The sequence below is a fragment of the Xenopus tropicalis genome, chromosome 9 (assembly GCF_000004195.4).
Source record: "Xenopus tropicalis strain Nigerian chromosome 9, UCB_Xtro_10.0, whole genome shotgun sequence".
In the NCBI taxonomy this organism is placed as follows: domain Eukaryota; kingdom Metazoa; phylum Chordata; class Amphibia; order Anura; family Pipidae; genus Xenopus; species Xenopus tropicalis.
The window spans coordinates 70,187,121-70,204,541 of NC_030685.2; the positions used below are offsets into that span (position 1 = coordinate 70,187,121).

Genomic DNA, 17,421 nt, shown 5'->3' on the forward strand with positions numbered 1-17,421 from the left:
CAGTGCAGGGATAGACAGTGTACGGTAAAGTAAGTATCAGATGGATAAGGGATGCACAACATGTATACAAATGTGAACAACTGTTCATTATTCACATCCAGTACCTACACTAGTGATAGGTACTGTTTGTTTGCCATGGTAGCCAAAAGTGCAAATTATGAATGTATGTATGTATAACTTTATTTATAAAGCGCCACAAGGGTACGCAGTGCTGTACAATCTTACAGAATACAAAATTACAAAATACAAAATACATAAAACAAAATACATATGTGGCTATCCAAATTTTTGGCCAGATCGGGCTGTTTTTTATCAGATCATAAGAGGTCCATACAGTATACAGGTATGGGATCCCTTATCCGGAAACCTGTTATCCAGAAAGTTCTGAATTACGGAATCTCCCATAGACTCCATTATAAGCAAATTATTTAAATTTTTAAAATGTATTTTCTTTTTCTCTGTAATAATAAAACAGTACCTGTACTTGATCCCAACTAAGATATAATTACCCCTTATTGGGGGCAGAACAGTCCTATTGGGTTTATTTAATGGTTAAATGATTCCCTTTTCTCTGTAATAATAAAACAGTACCTGTACTTGATCCCAACTAAGATATAATTACCCCTTATTGGAGGCAGAACAGCCCTATTGGGTTTATTTAATGGTTAAATGATTCCCTTTTCTCTGTAATAATAAAACAGTACCTGTACTTGATCCCAACTAAGATATAATTACCCCTTATTGGAGGCAGAACAGCCCTATTGGGTTTATTTAATGGTTAAATGATTCCCCTTTCTCTGTAATAATAAAACAGTACCTGTACTTGATCCCAACTAAGATATAATTACCCCTTATTGGAGGCAGAACAGCCCTATTGGGTTTATTTCATGGTTAAATGATTCCCTTTTCTCTGTAATAATAAAACAGTACCTGTACTTGATCCCAACTAAGATATAATTACCCCTTATTGGAGGCAGAACAGTCCTATTGGGTTTATTTCATGGTTAAATGATTCCCTTTTCTCTGTAATAATAAAACAGTACCTGTACTTGATCCCAACTAAGATATAATTACCCCTTATTGGGGGCAGAACAGCCCTATTGGGTTTATTTAATGGTTAAATGATTCCCTTTTCTCTGTAATAATAAAACAGTACCTGTACTTGATACCAACTAAGATATAATTAACGACAAAACAAGCCTATGGGGTTTATTCAATATTTAAATGATTTTTAGCAGACTTAAGCTATGGAGATCCAAATTACAGAAAGATCCCTTAACCGGAAAAACCCAGGTCCCGAGCATTCTGGATAACAGGTCCCATACCTCTACATACCTATCAAGAGAAGACTGCATTAATGGGTTGATATCGTCGTTGTCTCTTGGGATTTTAAAATGTATTATTATTCATATTGCGCCATCAATTTACACAGCGCTTTATTTATTAAATAGTAGTTTTTGAAAATCAAATAATAAACTAATTTAGACTGGGGCTCATAAAAGCTGCTGACTCAGCTCCTACTGTACACTTAAGGTGGTATTTATTATGCTGTGTAAAACTAATTCACCGGAAAAACGGAGTAAAAAGCTGTGTAAAATAAATGGAAAAGATCGCCGTCTGAACGCCGGATAGTACGCCATTATTTTCTATAAGTTCCAGTGGAAGAAAAAACACATAAATAAATTACGCCAATTTTATGCTGTTTTTACATGGCGAAGCCTAGCGATGTGTGGCAAATTTTCTCGCCGTTTTTTACACAGCATAATAAATATGCCCCTTACAGTAAAGATCCACTCATTTAGCACCTTGCTAGTGTATAGCAGTCTGGGAGATGCAGTGCAGTAAGTTAAAAGACAGCATTCGGAGGCTGGCTGGGTTGGCAGTTGTACCTTAGTGTCATATGTACATTCTTATAAATAGACATGCATATAAACTGCTACTAATGATGACCAATGACCAATGATGACCATGCACATAGCCAGGTAATTGGCTTGTCGTAATTTACCAGAGGTTTCTTCACAAAACCAAACAAAGCCACTGATGTCAAAATGATTGCCACAGTTCAATTAACTGTCTATGCCATTAACTTGGGCAAGCTGTTCTGTACTTTGGGCTCATCCATGCTTCCTAAGTACTTGCAATGGGATCATGCGTTCCCAGATGATTCTTTTCTAGATTGTGAAGCTGTTTCCTATCTCCCCCTGGAGGATAATGCAGAGCTTGCCTTAATAATAGTGTCCACAAAATGGCGCCTGCCTGCTTGCTAAAACTGTGTAATTCCAAGACTGAAGGAAATAAGATTTATATTATTTATATAGTGTAAGTGAAGTTTATTTTGTTCAACTAACACAATCTTAAATAATTTGGATTTTTTTCTTAGGGTGACAGGTCCCCTTTAAATAAAACCTCTTTCGGTCACGTATAACTCAGTTGTATTTGTTAAAGAGCAAAAGTCTGGAATTCATTGTTTCCAATAGGATTGTGTGATCCCAGACCATTTTTTTTCTAGTTTGTGAAATCATTACAAGAATATGGAGGAAAAAAGAAAAAAAAAACATTTTGTTTCCACTATCATTAAAGCAATTATTACTTCTATCAATAGGGGCTACTGCCTAATATTCTGACACAGTGCCCGGAAGGAACAAGAGGTTTTACGTTGTGAATTAGGAAATGTATATATCTATGTATAAATAATATAAATCCAATACTCCAATAAATAATGTAACCCAATACATTAAATATTACACATTGTTTGCATATTTCTGCCATAAAAGATTTGTCCCCCTAGAAATTATATGTAATAAGAAATGTTACTTGAATCAAACATCATTTGTTTTGCATTACACTTTATATAATTCAGTATGTATTTTCCTATAATACACAAGAGCCATAAATATCCTGTAAATTATATCCTTATAAATGGTGGTTAATGAGGTCATCAACTATAATCAGTGTTTAGTGATGTCATTTCTGTCACATGACATACTGTGACTTGTGTATTATAATAAAGAACCCCTGTTGTACAGTATAAGGATATAAGAAGTCACCTTGGAAATCCATGCTTGTTATATGTTATGGAACTCCTAGTGACTTCCTGATATTTTACAATAGGGGGTACTTTACTTGCTACATTCGAAGCAAAAGCCTTGAAAAATCTGTAAAACATAAACTTATAATTGGTGCCTTGTGATTTCACTTCAGTCACATGACTCATTACCTAAATCATTTGTAGTGATTCATGTGATACAAGTATTTGGAGTTTAAGATCTCTATGAAAGCACTTCTCAGTGATTACTAGTATCCTTATATTATTATTCCCTATATAAATTGCTAATACCTTTACTCATAGCAGTATATAAAATGTCACAGAGTCAGTGAATCTTTGTCCCATTGAGCTTCCAATCTACTGTAATTTCATTGCTCCAGGCAGTGGCAAAGCCCTGCTCGTTGGCCAAGTGTAACTCTCTCAGGGTCGGACTGGGCCACCCGGGGACTGGGCCCCACTGGCCCTGACCCGATCCCTGCTGGTCACTCCCCTGAGCTGCCAGGCTCCCCCATAAGTTTAAATTATGCATGCTTAGGGGAGGGGGTCGGACATGTGGTGGGGGCCCCTTTTGGGGTGTGTGTCAAGGCCATGGTGGGGGCTTCGTGGGGGGTTCAGGGGCCCCTGAGTCAGCAGCCCCTTTGGGCCCTGCACCCCCAGCCCCATTGGGCCCTGAACGCTCCTTCTGAAATAATTTAAATTTTTGCAATGAAATCAACCCTTTCTTGCATAAACAGGCTGAATGTTACCTTTTAAAACAATCCATCACCAGTTCATACCATAGAGGAAAATGTTAATGTCACAGAAAGAATTTGGCCAGAAATGTACTATTTTCCTTTGACATGAACATATCAATCTCTCCGTTTTTACAATCAGCACTGTGGCAAATACTGTATGTTCACGGCTTTAGCATCTTCTAATTTTATGGCCCAGTAGATTATAGTAGTTTGTAAAAGCATCTTGTGTTGTATTTTGCATGATTATATTCTCACAATGTACTGGAGAACTGAAGGTATTAGAAGCTTCATCCATTATGCCAAGTAAAGCAGAACCCATAGAAAACAGTCAATACATTGATTATATAAATAATTGGTTCTCAGTCTTTTTTCTCCAGCTTTAGATGACAAAGCTCAGTTAAATGGAGATGGTGAACTCAGCACATTTCTTTTATGTACAGTTTTTTTTAAAATAAGTTATGTATCCATTCCCTTCCCATTACAGTAAGCAACGGTCAGGGAGAGCTGTAGCGCTTCTGAGTACTTGTTGTAGGTTTTTCCCCTTAGTAACTCATTTAGAAAACCTTCTGACTATGATGGACACTGGCTGAGCTTCCCAAGTCTTGGTTTAATTTGCTGATTTTCATTTGCATATCAATGGGAGGGTCTGGGAGTCAACCTTTGTAAGGCAGGAGATTTTCATTTGCAAACCAAAGCCGATCTCTGAATACAGTTTGTGGCAGTCAGGATCAGATGCCATTGGATGCTAAGGGACAATGCACAAGGAATGACGCACAGCTGCCTAATGGACCAGACACTTAGCCGACATCCTTGTTTTCTATTAGCTTTGTCTTCTCAATGAATTAAAAGAAGAGGAGAGCACTCAAATGCTGAATTACTGCTGTAAAATGCTTTATTGCTGACTACCAAAAACACAAAATGTTTAAGGCCTTACATGCCCTTTACAGGGTCCAACGGGGGGTGGTGCAGGGCCCCTACACCCCCCCAAGGGGGGGGGGGGTCCGGGAGTGGCCAGCAGGGTTCGGTTCTGGGCTGGCAGGGCCCACAAAGGCTGGAGCCCACTGGGTTTTTCCCAGTGTCCCGCCGGCCCAGTCAGACCCTGGCCCTTTCTCAAGTGTATCAACAAACAGGAACATATTGACCTTTGAAACACAACCCATTAATTCCACCCCTTAGTATCATCAGTGATAAAGGAGTAAAAGTCCATGAGATGTCCAGCACATCCAAGTGTCCAAAATGTACATATAGAGTCCAGCATATCCAAAAGTGTACAATCCAGAAAATCCTGTTTCCTTACTTTTGTGAAGTGGATGGATAATCTCACAATTCCAATCTGTTAAATGAAAAATTGTATTCCACAAACTCTTAAGGAACAATGGTACTACCTGACTGCGAAACATTGTTCCCTAGAAGTTCATTTCATGAAAGTAAGGACACAGGATTTTCTGGATTATTACATGTACATTTTTGGATGTGGCCACCTTTACTCTTTTACTCTCAGCCATAACTAGAGATCAAGGCTACTCCAGAGGCTCATCTGCCCCCACAGACCTACAGTCCTGGAAAAATAACTTGATGATACAAGATTTATGGTTTAGACCTCTCTATTTCAATCAGGGTGTCAATGAAAAAAGTGCTTTGTTAAAAGACACCTTTTTGTTGGCAAAAATGCATTAACTTGAACCTGGACATAAAGTGACGCAGAGATTTCTGGTTGAAGAGATGGTTTTCAGGCAGCTGCCTTTTGATTGAATGCTCTGGGTTCATAGACCTGTACCACACACTGCACCTTTAATTGTATTACAGTTATGGGACCTGTTATCCAGAATGCTCGGGACCTAGGGTTTTTTGGATAAGGGATCTTTCCGTAATTTGGATTTGGATCTCATAACTTAAGTCTACTAAAAATCATTTACATATTGAATAAACCCAATGGCTTGTTTTGCCTCCAATAAGGATTCATTATATCTCAGTTGGGATCAAGTACAGGTACTGTTTTATTATTACAGAGAAAAGGGAATCATTTAACCATTAAATAAACCCAATAGGGCTGTTCTGCCCCCAATAAGGGGTAATTATATCTTAGTTGGGATCAAGTACAGGTACTGTTTTATTATTACAGAGAAAAGGGAATCATTTAACCTTTAAATAAACCCAATAGGGCTGTTCTGCCCCCAATAAGGGGTAATTATATCTTAGTTGGGATCAAGTACAGGTACTGTTTTATTATTACAGAGAAAAGGGAATCATTTAACCATTAAATAAACCCAATAGGGCTGTTCTACCCCCAATAAGGGGTAATTATATCTTAGTTGGGATCAAGTACAGGTACTGTTTTATTATTACAGAGAAAAGGGAATCATTTAACCATTAAATAAACCCAATAGGGCTGTTCTGCCCCCAATAAGGGGTAATTATATCTTAGTTGGGATCAAGTACAGGTACTGTTTTATTATTACAGAGAAAAGGGAATCATTTAACCATTAAATAAACCCAATAGGGCTGTTCTGCCCCCAATAAGGGGTAATTATATCTTAGTTGGGATCAAGTACAGGTACTGTTTTATTATTACAGAGAAAAGGGAATCATTTAACCATTAAATAAACCCAATAGGATTGTTCTGGCCCCAATAAGGGGTTTTTATATCTTAGTTGGGATCAAGTACAGGTACTGTTTTATTATTACAGAGAAAAGGGAATCATTTAACCATTAAATAAACCCAATAGGGCTGTTCTGCCCCCAATAAGGGGTAATTATATCTTAGTTGGGAATGAGTACAAGGTACTGTTTTATTATTACAGAGACAAAGAAACTCATTTTAAAAATACTTATAATTATTTGATTAAAATGGAGTCTATGAGAGACGGCCTTGTATATTGTTCTCCAGAATCAGATACAGGTACTGTTTCATGATTACAGAGAAAAAGGAAATCATTTTTAGAATTATTTGCTTATAATGGAGTCTATGGGAGATGACATTTCCGTAATTCGGAACTTTCTGGATAACGGATTTCTGGATAAGGGATATCATACCTGTACCTAGAAAGTTTTCTAATTATGAATAACTCTACAGATAGGAAAGTGTTCCTTCTATATGATAAGCTCAACATCATTCATCAGACTTTTTAAATGGAATATCATGGTGGGTCGCAGTGAGCCATTTGAGCCAGATATTTATCCATCAGTACATCACATATGATTCTGCCTTTTCTGCCTTTGTTCTTCTGAACAGTTTTGGATGCCGGCTTTTACAATTATATATAATTTTGTTCTTAAATATAATGAATCTATTATTAACACGATTAGTAGATAATACAATCTACCCTGGCCAAAACACACCATCAAATCAGTTTTTCTAGGTAAAAGGTGTAAAAAAAATAAAATGTTTTTACACTATAAATAAATACATAAATAAATTAAATGTAAAAATAAAAACAAAACAGTGTAATATTTTTATTTGAATGTGTAGGGGCCCCTTTGAAGCTAGTGTCATGTGATCAGCTGCTTTAACAGTGATGAGCAGAGACAGATAATACTCTACTTGTCAGGGGTGTTCTGCTTGTGTTTTGGAGGCATGACTGCAGAGAGCCCCCTAGGACATTAAAGCTGTTGTCCTTAAAGAGTTCAGACAGATTAGCTGTAACGAACTGAATCTCAAACATCCACTTGCTCATATGATCAACGTTATTGTGGGTCCATAGACAGCAAGATTAATAGAGCAGGCTAAACAAGAACTCACTAATGAACACAGGCTGTGGGTATATGGGGGGTGGGGGGGATTATGTAAAACCCTAATTAATTAATTGTGCATCTATTTTATATCAGTATTTTTTAAAAGGTAGGCTCATAAATATAGCTTAAAGGTTATTTTTCCAGTTCCAGTTCCAACAACCCAGTCAATATTAATTGTTTGTATAAAGAGGAATCTATGGAAAATGGCATTCGTGTATTTTGAAATGCTTTCTGAATAATGGGTTTCCAGATAGTAGAACCCTTACCTGAATTTATTTTTATCATGCAACTTAAAATACAGGTATGGGAACTCGGGAGCTTGGGGTTTTCTGAATAATTAAGTCTACTAAAAAATAATTTAAACATTAAATGAGCCCAATAGGATTGTTCTGCCTTCAATAAGGGGTGATTATATTTTAGTTGGGATCAAGTACAGGCACTGTTTTATTATTACAGAGAAAAGGGAATCATTTAACCATGAAATAAACCCAATAGGACTGTTCTGCCCCCAATAAGGGGTAATTATATCTTAGTTGGGATCAAGTACAGGTACTGTTTTATTATTACAGAGAAGAGGGAATCATTTAACCATGAAATAAACCCAATAGGGCTGTTCTGCCCCCAATAAGGGGTAATTATATCTTAGTTGGGATCAAGTACAAGGTACTTACAGAGAAAAAGGAAATCATTTTTGAAAATTTGAATTATTTGCTCATAATGGAGTCCATAGGAAATGGCCTTCCCTTGGATTTCCTACTATTGAGTGCTATTCTGATACCTACTGGGAGCTGCTATCTTGCTCCCTTCCCATTGTTCTGCTAATCGGCTGCTGGGAAGGGGTGGATATCACTCCAACTTGCAGCGCAGCAGTAAAGTGTGACTGAAGTTTAGGGATGTAGCGAACTTACGCCAAAAAGCGCGAATATTCGCGAACTTTGCGAACCCCATAGACTTCAATGGGAAGGCGAACTTTAAAATCTAGAAAAGCCATTTCTGGCCAGAAAACTGATTTTAAATTTGTTTAAAGGGTGCCACGACCTGGACAGGGGCATGCAGGAGGGGGATCAAGGGCAAAAATTTCTCTAAAAAATACTTTGTTGAAAAAGCGTTGTGTAAAAATGGGCAGACCTAGCGGAAATACGCGGCATTTTTTGCTATTTCGCGCTATTGGCACCATGGAAACGGGATTTGCTTACACCAGTACTAGGCTGAAAAACGCCATGTGTGGTTGTGCGGCGTTTTTTTAGGCTGAGAAAAAACGCAGAGAAAAAACGCAGCGAAAAAAAACGCGGCGAACGCAAATTGCGAACATACGCGGAAAGTTTGCGAACTTGCGCGTTCGCGAACACCCGATGTTTGCGCGAATTAGTTCGCCGGCGAACCGTTCGCTACATCTCTACTGAAGTTTATCAGAGCACAGGTCACATGCTGTGGCACCCTGGGAAATGAAGAATATGGCTAGCCCCATTCCCAGATTCTTCTGGAGAAGCTCTATTAACTGATGCGTTTTGAAAAAAGCATTAAATTAACCCAATAGGCTTGTTTTGCCTCCAGTATGGATTCATGCAACTTAGTTACCATCAAGTACAAGGTATTGTTTTATTATCACAACAAAAGGAAATATTTTTTAAAAATTAGATTTATTTGCTTAAAATAGACTCTATGGGAGATGGTCTTCCCATAATTCGTAGCTTTTAGGATAACAGGTTTCTGGATAAGGGATCCCATACCTGTACCTAAGCACGTGTCAATAACTTATACGAACAATTTATATTAAGCCACTGAACTGTACATATTCAATTACAACACATAATACCAAGAGGTTATTTAGAGTTATTTATGAAAGGTACAAATCTAATTTACGGCAATGAATCGTTCTTTATTTCATGACGGGCATTTTAGTCCTTTGTTTATGTTAGCCAGTCACTATTACATCAATTGCCCCTCTAGCTCCCATTCATGGCTCCCTTATGTGAATGTGAAAGAGTTAATGGAATAGTTCCTTAATTAGCTTTTTAGAACCCTGTTGTTTTTTCTTGGCATAGTAACAATAATCCCACAGCTATCCAGACAATGCCTAATACTGACCTCACTATGGGTCATAGCCCTTTGGCTGAGCTATACCATTTCAGTGCAAATTTTAAACCAAAATAGCTTAAGAACAATAGACTGCAAGCTATTTTCTGTGTATATTGTTGTTAAATTATATACCAGGGAGGAAAAACAACTAAAAAATCATATATTTGAATCAATTTAGTGCAGTCTGGAAGACAAAGGGTACCATCCAAGCATGAAAAGGGGAGAAAAATCAATTGAATATCATAATATGATTTGCTATGGTTTAAATCCCATTCAATGCGGTGGAAATAATGTCCTATACATGGTAAGAAACATGCCATAATTCACTTTTTCCTGTTTGCCGTTCATCAAAATGTCAATTGGATAATGCACTGGTTCTCAGGAATGTTAATGAGTGCATGTTTTTTAATTGCACCATAATTTGTCATCTTTTGAATATTCTGATTTCGAGCCTCATTTCAGTGCAGTTAAATGGCATCTGTACGCGAGGGGTCATTAAAATCACCTTGTTTTTAAAAATTGCCCTCATTATTGCTGACAAATAAGGGAGCTGATTTAAATTTCCATTTGCTGTATTTAATATCCTTATTTTGATCAAATATTTCATCCTGAACTTGTGGTATCACAATAAAACATTTCCCTTATACTTTCCCTTCTTTATCATTGTCATTCTATTGAGAATTCTAACTGGACACTGACATAGAGAACGGTTTCCCGGAATATATAGGAATCCTTTCCTTTTAATAACAGCGAGCTTTACAGAATGAGATACAGAACTCAACATTTATGCTATTTTTATATAAATGGATCAATTATATCAGCTGCCTATCACTATGAACATAGAATACAGTAACATAACGGCAATGCTGCTATCCAAGGCAAGTCATACTGTGTGTCTTAAAAGAATTAAACTCCCCACAGGACTTCACCTTTAATTTAAAGACGTGCAAACTCAATCAATACATCATCAATATATCTAATGAAATGTCTATATTCATAAAGCTGAATAAAGCAGCATCACTAGTCAAACACTACTTTCAAATCAAATATATAGTGTTTAGCTTGCAAATATGGTCCTGTCATTATATTTGAAGTATTTAAAATGATATATGATACAAATGCCCGCTTAATCATGGGAAAGTCTATGGAAGACCCAAGAAGTGTTAACCCATTGATTCAAAGGATGTAAAGCAATTTTCTCCTCAGATCAAAATAATCTAATGTCATGCTTTTCTTTTATTATTAGATTGTTTTTCATATTCTCTTTAAAGGAGGAGAGAACAAAAAAAAAAAAAACTGCATTCAAATTGCCAGGGGTAATGACTGATGCATGAGATTTTTAATACAGAATGAGCTGATCGCTCCCCGGGAAACCAGAAATATTATATTTCGAGATAATTGCATCCAACTGTAAATAAAATCTGACAATAAAATATAATATTGCTGTATTTGTTTTTAGAACTTTTATTAGCAATGTATTGAAATCTCTTTATATTCAATAGTCAGTGGGTTTTTTTTTTTATAATTATCTAAAAAAACATAGGCCATATAAAATGAGGCAGAGCTGAAAAAATAGAACATAATTAAAGAGGAAAACTGCAGAATCAAGCAGATTCATTCAGCCTTGTAACCTCTGAGCTTTGATTACTCCTCCCCCTTTCTCTGCAGCTACTCTGGATGTTGTTTCATTTGTATAAAACTGCTATAGGCCTTATCTACTTAAACATGGGGAGGGGGGGGGCAGAATTATTTATTTGCTGTAGAAAAGTAGTAAAAGATATTTTAATCAACAGTTTTGTTAAATTCAATTTCTAAAATTTCAGCATAACTTCTCATTGTTGCATTGTGAATGAAATACTATGAATAAAGGCTTATTTAGATTGAAAATAAATAGAAATTCCTGCTGAAATGCAATGAGTACTAGTTTTATTCAAAATTAGTTCCTGGATGTGCAGTATATCAAATAGAGTGAACATTTACTGATACTGAAAATGTATTCATTTTAAATATGGGATTCCTTATCCGGAAACCTATTATCCAGAAATCTCCAATTTACAGAAAGCCATCTCCCATAGAGTACATTTTAAGCAAATACTTCCAGTTTTTTAAAATGTATATTTGTTTCATGGTTATGATGCTTCTGGATAATACAGGTATTCTTTATCCGGGAAACCTCTTATTCAGAAAGCTCTAAATTACAGGAAGGAATACATCGAGTTCATTTTAAGCAAATAATTAAATTTTTGAAAAATTATTTCCCTTTTCTCTGTAGTAATAAAACAGTACCTGTACTTGATCCCAACTAAGATATAATTACCCCTTATTGGGGACAAAACAGCCCTATTGGGTTTATTTAATGGTTAAATGATTCCCTTTTCTCTGTAATAATAAAACAGTGCCTGTACTTGATCCCAACTAAGATATAATTACCCCTTATTGGGGCAGAACAGCCCTATTGGGTTTATTTAATGGTTAAATGATTCCCTTTTCTCTGTAATAATAAAACAGTACCTGTACTTGATCCCAACTAAGATATAATTACCCCTTATTGGGGGCAGAACAGCCCTATTGGGTTTATTTAATGGTTAAATGATTCCCTTTTCTCTGTAATAATAAAACAGTACCTGTACTTGATCCCAACTAATATATAATTACCCCTTATTGGATGGAAAACAATCCTATTGGGTTTATTTAATGTTTAAATGATTTTCAGCAGACTTAAGGTATGGAGATCCAAATTACAATCCCTTATTCATAAAACCCCAATCATTCCGAATAATAGATCCTATTCCTGTTATAGAATAATGGATCCTATTCCTGTACTACTACATATAGATAGACCAATACATATATATATATATATATATATATATATATATATATATATACAAATAACAATATATATATATATATATATAATACTAATTCATTTTTCTACATAAAACATGTTCTGGAAAATATAAATAAATGCTAGTAGTGTATTCTTTGCCTTTTAATTGGACCAACATTTTCAACTTCATTGTTCTCAACCAAATGAAATGCTACACAAGAAACAGATGAACGTGGGACAGATCTGTATAGTCAGCTGGACTGGAAAACAAAAATACTGTATATCAGAAGAGACATTTTTTTTCAGCTCATTTTGAAGCAGAAGCTGCCTAAATACTGACTTTACAAATACTGAATAACACAATCTAATCAGATTTATACAATTATTTCACTTTAATAATTAAACGGCTGGGGATAATATTGTGCTTGTGATATAAGATTTTTGTGTCAGTTCAGTAATTGCAAAGCTTTCTGTACATCTAATAAATATATATCACTGACAATCCTTATGTATTGTTCAGTGTCTGTTACATTAATATGGGTGCCTGTGATCACAAAAATGGTTTTCAAAATAAAAAAATATATATATTTATATTATTAGAAATCATTGATCAACGTCAACCATTCCAGGTAGCGTAGAAACATAACAAAGGAGATAATTATTCATTAACTTTAGCATCATGCTCCTGACATTTCAATATAGCATTAGCCGGTAGTTTATTGTATTACAGGGGCCCTTTAATGCATCGTATGTGGTTACATATGACAACAGACAACACTAGCACAGAAATGAATGGGAACAGCCTGCTATTAGCAATATTAAATGTCAAACTGCCGCATATTCCCAGTGGTAATCTCCCTTCAGCCGCTTGTGATTAAAAGCACCATAACAGAAGCCTTAAGAAAAGAACTAACCTGCTCAATATGATGTTTGCCAATCCATAAGCTTCATATGCAGAAATTCTAATGACAATCCGATTAATGCTGATCACTGGTTTTGAACGCACAGCATTGCCCTGACGGTTGCTTGTCGTCCCTGTGAATGAAACATTCTTAAAATTTTCCAGCCCAGTGTTTTATTGCTAGGAACATATGCTTTATTGTTCACCGCCAAGAGCTCCAGTCAGCACAAAGACTCATTACCTACTGCTTGCAGAGCTGCCTCAGCCTCACTGAGCTTGCCTGGATGATGATCACATGGGACTCTTGTCTGAGAAGCCAAGGCCTACCACTGATTTCACTGTCTATGGATATTTTTATCAGCTGAGTCCTTACATGAGAAAGAAGCAACAAATCACCCGGCTGTTTGAAGTCATTAATCCACTACAAATCAGCGAAAAAAGCCTCAGACAACATTTTTTTTCCTCCCACTGGAGGAGAAAAAAAAAAAGAAATATCTTGTGGGAATTTCCAATCAATTAACAAAATAGCGGAATAAAACTGACAATAAAAGCAATGAACCGTTCTAAGAGAAATTGGTCAAATTTCATATTGCTAATTCATATAAACGGTATTAACGAAGTTAGCAATAACCTAGAACGTCATTTTTTAAAATTCAGGTATGGGATCCCTTATCCGGAAACCCGCTATCCAGAAAGTTCTGAATTACGGAAAGGCCATCTCCCATAGACTCCATTATAAGCAAATAATTCTAATGTTTAAAAATGATTTCCCTTGTCTCTGTAATAATAAAACAGTACCTTGTAATTAATCCCAATTAAGATATAATTAATCATTACTGGAGGCAAAACAAGCCTATTGGGTTTATTCAGTATTTGAATGATTTTTTGCAGACCTAAGTGTGGAGATGCAAATTACGGAAAGATCCCTTATCCGGAAAACACAGAGCATTCTAAATAACAGGTCCCATACCTGTATTGCTATAAACAAAATGTGTACAGGTACGGGACCTGTTATCCAGAATGCTCGGGACCTGGGGTTTTCCGGATAAGGGATCTTTCCGTAATTTGGATCTCCATAACTTAAGTCTGCTAAAAATCTTTTAAATATTAAATAACCCCAATAGGATTGTTTTGCCTCCAATAAGGATTAATTATATCTTAGTTGGGATCAAGTACAGGTACTGTTTTATTATTACAGAGAAAAGGGAATCATTTAACCATTAAATAAACCCAATAGGGCTGTTCTGCCCCCAATAAGGGGTAATTATATCTTAGTTGGGATCAAGTACAGGTACTGTTTTATTATTACAGAGAAAAGGGAATCATTTAACCATGAAATAAACCCAATAGGGCTGTTCTGCCCCCAATAAGGATTAATTATATCTTAGTTGGGATCAAGTACAGGTACTGTTTTATTATTCCAGAGAAAAGGGAATCATTTAACATTAAATAAACCCAATAGGGCTGTTCTGCCCCAATAAGGGGTAATTATATCTTAGTTGGGATCAAGTACAAGGTACTGTTTTATTATTACAGAGAAAAAGGAAATCATTTTTAAAAATTAGAATTATTTTCTTATATTGGAGTCTATGGGAGATTGGGAGATGGCCTTTCCGTAATTCAGAACTCTCTGGATAATGGGATTTTTTTTTTTTTTTGGAAAATTTATTTTTTCACTAAATTTTTTTGTTACATTTCAGTCATGGACATCATTTTAAAATGGCTAGTAAAATATGGAATTAGGATTTTTAAAATGCTTGAATTAAATAATAATTAAAAAAAAGAAAGAAAAAAAATGAATCTGTTACAGATAATTAGCTTTCTATACAGGGAAAATACTGCAGGGGCTGTTGACAGAGTTTGAAGTTGTGGGAGGTGGGGTGGGGGAGGGGAAACCATGCCCACCCACCATGTTTGCCTATTCTGTAATAAAAGTTAATTTGAAAAAAGTGGATATTTGTAGGCATTATATATATGGTTATGGGACCTGTTATCCAGAATGCTTGGGATCTGGGGGTTTTCGGATAAGGGTTTTTTTTATAATTTGGATCTCCATACCTTAAGTCTACTAAAAAATCAATTAAACATGAAATAAACCCAATAGGGCTGTTCTGCCCCCAATAAGGGGTAATTATATCTTAGTTGGGATCAAGTACAGGTACTGTTTTATTATTACAGAAAAAAGGGAATCATTTAACCATGAAATAAACCCAATAGGATTGTTCTGCCCCCAATAAGGGGTAATTATATCTTAGTTGGGATCAAGTACAGGTACTGTTTTATTATTACAGAGAAAAGGGAATCATTTAACCATTAAATAAACCCAATAGGGCTGTTCTGCCCCCAATAAGGGGTAATTATATCTTAGTTGGGATCAAGTACAGGTACTGTTTTATTATTAAATTATTCCCTTTTCTCTGTAATAATAAAACAGTACCTGTACTTGATCCCAACTAAGATATAATTACCCCTTATTGGGGGCAGAACAGCCCTATTGGGTTTATTTAATTGTTAAAATGATTCCCTTTTCTCTGTAATAATAAAACAGAACCTGTACTTGATCCCAACTAAGATATAATTACCCCTTATTGGGGGCAGAACAGCCCTATTGGGTTTATTTAATGGTTAAATGATTCCCTTTTTTCTGTAATAATAAAACAGTACCTGTACTTGATCCCAACCAAGATGTAATTAATCCTTATTGGTAACAACACAATCTCACGTTTTATGTTTTTGAGCAGACACGAGGAATGGAGATCCAAATTATGGAAAGATCACCTATCCAGAAGACCCCAGGTCCTGACCATTCTGGATAATAGGTCTTGCAGTGAGTAAACTCAGGACAAATTAGCTATAATTTTCCTATTCTCCCAATGCCCTTGTATAATCTCCATGTGCCTATGTACTCTGTATTTGTATCTGATATTACAGACCTATCACTAGCACATGGATCTATCCACTGGGGAATAAACAGCAAGGTTAATAGGCTTAATAGAAAATGAATCAATCATATCTGCAAAGTGCTTGTTGAGAATGTTAGCCATGTTCTACAGACCAACCCAAGGTGTTCATATTAACAGCTTCCATTCACAGCAACTGAAATATTTCATGTTAATATTGAAATGATTCAGTTCTGAACTATCCTTATATTTAAACATCCCCAAAAAAGTTATGCAAGCAGTAAACAAAGAGTAATAATGAATTCTCCATAATGCCATTCTGCAGTGGTTAATAAACAAATGGATGCTGATCGTTGAAGGTAGTAGACATGAACCGTGCACAGTAAGCAGTTATTAATCCTCCCAGAGTGTGATTCTTCTCCAGCATTCTCCCTGTAGCTATGAATAGATCTCTTTGTTGTCTTAAATACCAAGAAAGGCACACCTGCTTCCCTTGTATCAGTACTGGGCATCTTCCTGTGTGCAATCTCATCTCTCAGTCCCCTGTTAAATAGCATTAATTACACTGCAACAGTCTCGAAAATGACATCCACTTGGTGTGTGTGTGTTTTTTTTTTTTTTATTTAATCTGTAATAAAGGTTTATTGTTGGTAGTTTTGGACATTGCATTGTGCTAAAGGAAATCGAAACCCTCTATTAAAGTGTCCCACTGCGCCCCCTAGTTCTCCAAAGTGGATGAAAAAAAACGTAATTACAGATGCAAATGAATTCACCAATGAGCAGAGGAGCAAAGAGGGTCCTGGGGGAGGGAAGGGGGGAAGGAAGGGAGGAGTTGAACAAATAAAAATGTAAGATCACATAGGGGCAGAGGTTTTGAAATTGCCTTCCCACCCACCCAGAATTTACAGTGCAGCTCAGGTTCCATTGCAAATCCCTTTCTGTGCAGAGAAATCTCAGCCATTTAGAAGAAGATCAAAGTATTTATAGCTGTGGCCATTTGTGACCACAAGTGCAGTATGCAATTTCAATAAGTGCAATTTTAGATGCAAGTTACCCACATTGCAGGGTTTTGCTTCACAAATTTAGTGTAATCATGAGGTGGCAATATACCTGACGCCATTGCGGTTGATACAGGTATGGGACCTGTTATCCAGAATGCTCGGGACCTGGGGTTTTCCGGATAAGGGTACTTTCCATAA

General features: G+C 36.1%; 1 protein-coding gene across 2 annotated transcripts in view; it reads right to left on the minus strand.

Annotated features, from left to right (window-relative positions):
- csrnp3 (cysteine-serine-rich nuclear protein 3) overlaps nt 1–17,421 on the minus strand; it is a 98,620-nt gene that overhangs the window by 40,450 nt on the left and 40,749 nt on the right. Inside the window, exons 1-2 of one of the 2 annotated variants that reach the window (XM_004917703.4) lie at nt 13,564–13,661; nt 13,336–13,456 (exon numbers count right to left, since the gene is read on the minus strand). The exons of the other annotated variant lie outside the window; for it this stretch is intronic. The gene's annotated coding sequence lies outside the window, so the exon portion shown is untranslated. Of the gene's footprint in view, nt 1–13,335; nt 13,457–13,563; nt 13,662–17,421 lie in introns of those variants that run through there. 2 annotated transcript variants of the gene reach the window in all.